The following is a 4,144-nucleotide window of genomic DNA, read 5'->3' as shown; positions in this document are numbered from 1 at the left end:
CCTGCCCCCTCATGATCTGATCCCGGAAAAATTGATTAGCCAGCTGCCTAGAAATGTACTGCAGGTTAGTTAGAAACTAAAATCATCTCTGTGAAAAGCTCCTCTGTGCCATGTGAATAAATCCTAAACGATTAGAGCAAGTGAGGTATATGTAATGGCCTTTGTAGAAAAAAAGAAAAAAGAAAAAAAGCCTGTCCTTTTAAGGTCATTTTAAGTGTCCGTTACTCACTGGTTCTCAAAGGATTCCGTCTTGAAAAATTTCATCCATGATCATTCTCAATCTCAAATGACCACACAGCGTTGTCCTTCACGCAAATGAATTCAACCTTGAATCAACCAGCCACACTTTCATTAAGCTTTGGAAGAAATGACTGGTCAGCAACAAGCTTCCTCTTCTGCCTTTGTGTCCAAGATCAATATCACCCTGATTAAAGCTGACATCCTGGACAGCGAATATCATTTAGTGTAATGAAAGTTATTCCCAGACCATCTTTGATCAATATTAATATAGATCTGGCTTTAATGTGTGTTATTATCATGGGACTTACTTTTCAGACTGCAAGTTTAATAAACAGACCTATTGTTTAATCTGCTCTTTATCTTGTGCCATATTTTATTAAGTTCAAATGATAAAATTTGCAGGGTTGCACTGTTATGCTTGCATGAGGAAAATCATTGTAGGATACCATTCACTAACTGCACTCACTGTCTGTTCTTGTTCAGCAATCAGGAAAGATGTGTGTAAAGGATTTCAGTCATCAGCATTCGAGGTTCTTAAATCAGGGTACATGTACACCTCGGGGCACTCGGAGCTAAAAGAAATTGTACTTAACAGAAAAGCAAAATTATGACCTATTTTCTTCCCAATTTGATATCTGTCAATTTGCATCCACTAGTCAGCTATTACATGATAATGACCAGCCAGGGAGGGTGAAGACTAAAGGTCTGGTCCCATAATACCGATAACTATAACTACAACTATAACCATGGGCGCCGCCAGGGGGGGAAAGGTTAGAACAATTCTAGGGGCCCAGCACTGCCATGGGGCCCTTTAAGGGGCTGATAATATGATTTTAATAAGACTTTTGAAATAACAACAATGCAATATTCCATCTGGTAAAATGAGCTAATTGAACAAGGTTGTCTATTTCTTGAGTTCTTCAACATATTGTCATTTAACCCTCCCCCTTTTGCGAAATGGTACGGTCCAGTTCTGGTAGAAGCACGATGCGTTAAATCTCTGTGCTGATCAGTGCAACGCTACTTGCTGCTGTGTCGCGGTGCAGCAGCCAGCCAGCAGTGGAGTGCGTACAGTCTATGATCGCTAAATATGAAGAGTGGCTGTCAAAAACGTAAAGAAAGGCAGCTGAAAGCTGAGAGGGACCGGAGAGGCAGGCAACTGGTCACTCAGTTTTTCCCAAAGAAAGGTAGCTATCGCTCACATGTGTGTTCAAAATATTAGCCAATGGTAAATGAACAGTATGAACGTGGTTGGATTAGCCTATCAAGAGAACACTTTTACAGTTTGTACAGTGACATTTTTTCCATTTTAATAACTGAACTGACTTGTGTGATAAACAAGATGAAATATTACGTTATGCTGGTGCTAATAACTAGTGCTAATAACCAGTTTCATAACTAATGGGGTGCCCTAAATATGCACAGATTCAGCCTCAGGGGGACCTCCGCCCTACCAAACCACTGAACCCCCCTTTGGAGAAGGAGGTAAGCAGCAATACAACCCATAAATGCTTTAGGATTGAAGTTTTTAATGAGCGAGAGCCATATACAGTTTGCTAGATTAAAGTGTTGCTAATAACGGACACCAGTCAAGTGTTTGACATGGTTACGTGTGTGGAATGTTCACACGTTCTAAACCATTGGTTTCAAATAGTCTAATTCTGCTTACGCTCAAATTTCTGTCTAGACACACTTTGCTTTGAACATATTCCCTTTTTGCAGAACAGTACACACAGCTTTCTACCTAACACACAACAATCCATGGGATTTCCATAGGTATTTTGATGCTGGGTAGAAAACTTTTTCTATGATTTATTAGCAGTCACATCACACATTTCACTACCAATTGTCCTAGCACAAGAAGGCATGTGGCAAAATCTTGAATTTTCATTTGTGATTGTAAATGCACCAGAATTAGTCACTGACCAGTTTTCATCTAGTCCCTGGTAGGTTAATACATAAAATGTAATAACAAAGTCACAAACTCAAGGTCCATGGGCTATCAAAAGTCAAATAATGACAATAGTGCAATTGTGACGAGGGTGGGCAAAGTTGGGGGGCCCAAAATTCTAATCTTTCATGGGGCCCAAAATTTCTGGCGGCGCCCCTGACTATAACGATAACTATACACTGCAAAAAGTAAAATGTAACCAAGATTAAATATCTTAAATCAAGACAAAATATGCTTATTTGTCTGCCAAGATAATTCTCCTTTCCAGGCAGGTTTTGTGTAAGAGTATTTTTTTCCCTCAATTATCTTAATAAGGTATTATAACTTGTTATTGAGATTTTATTACTGGTTATGACTAAGTTCTGTCTTAAAATGAGAATTACCATAATTTCATCGGAGTTATATTAACCATGACAAGTTTGTCAAAGTCAGAATTTCTTATTTTAAGCATCTTATCCTTTCTTTTAATCTCTTAACACAAAACAGATAACCAAATGAAATGAATTGTTGTATTGTCAATCTGGCAACAAAAATAGGCTACAAAATGGATTGGTTTGTTGTTTTGATTTTGATTTATTTGGCGGTCTCAGTTGGTATAAACACTTACTTAAACAGAGAACACCAATACGCCCAGATGAAATAGTCAAACTGTTGGTTGGGGGACAAAGTATCTAGCATGTTAAAATGAGTAGTACAACTTTACTTGTTTTTAGTATAAATACATTAGTTTTAAGACATCTGTGGGGTTTCTAAAGCTAGATATATTTACTTGTTTTTAAAAATCTTGCCAAGTCAAATTTTCTTGTTCTGTTGGCAGATAATTTTGCTTATTTTAAGTAAAATATTCCTAATTTTATTACTTTTTTTTTCTTGTTTTTGTAAGCCGGGTTTTTGCAGTGTAAATAAATCACTCCCCACCTGCAGTTTATGTGGTTGGTGCTCATACCAGACTGATAACGACACCTACTGTATAGCCCAGGCCTGGGTTTATCCGTATCGGTGAGATTGCTTCTGGAGCGATTTTTCCAGGCCTGGACCTGATCTGATAAAACATCTGACCAATCAGGTAATTGTTTACATGTGACGTTGTCTGAGCATGTGCTATTTTTCCCTGGGCATCTTTGTACATCCTTCTTGCATCATGCAAAAGCAAAGAGAGTCCCATATACGTTTTCGTACATTGGGGAAGTGCCTGTTAGAGAGCACACTTGTCCTGGGCCATCGGCATAGTGAGGTAGGGTGGCCAGTTCCTTTCCTCGCCGCCTTTACTTTCCCCAGTGTTTCCACCAGGTCCCCATTCACTGCTGGGTGGACAGGAGGCAAGCCCCAGATCACCGTCCGAGACGAGGCTCGAACTGGGGACCATTCGCTTAGCGGTCAAGCGCTCTAACCACTTGGCCACCTCGTCCTCTCTTGCATCATGAAGTCATGGAATATGGATTCACAGAAAATAAAAAATATAATACAAAGTATGTGTCAGGGTGCAGGCATTTATGGATGTATGTGCAGGGGAGAGCAGGGAAGCAAACTGAAGACGTAGCCAAATCACAAAACTAGAAGAGTAGTCAAAGGCAGGCAAGGGTCGGTCGATTGGTAAACAGAGCAATATAGAGCAGATTAGAGATGTAGTGGGAAATGGCAATAGCGAGGGTCAAAGAAACAGAAAAGCAGGCAGAACAGATAAGGTTTGGTATGACTGGTGAAACTCAGAATGATACTTCGCAGTGAGAGTGTGTGGGAGAGGGGTTTAAGTAGCATGGCTGATTAGACGTGAATGAGAGACAGCTGACTTCAATAAGCCGCTCATGCAGAAAATCAGAAGAAAACAACCAATCTCCTGGTTAGCCCTCTCCACCTCGCCATTGGATTGGGGGTGATATCCAGATGTTAGGCTCACTGAGACTTCTAATTGTTCCATGAAACAGGTCCATAATCTTGAAATGAACTGGGGAC

The sequence above is a fragment of the Neoarius graeffei genome, chromosome 15, assembly GCF_027579695.1.
Source record: "Neoarius graeffei isolate fNeoGra1 chromosome 15, fNeoGra1.pri, whole genome shotgun sequence".
Lineage (NCBI taxonomy): Eukaryota > Metazoa > Chordata > Actinopteri > Siluriformes > Ariidae > Neoarius > Neoarius graeffei.
Note: the sequence above shows the minus strand (reverse complement) of the source record.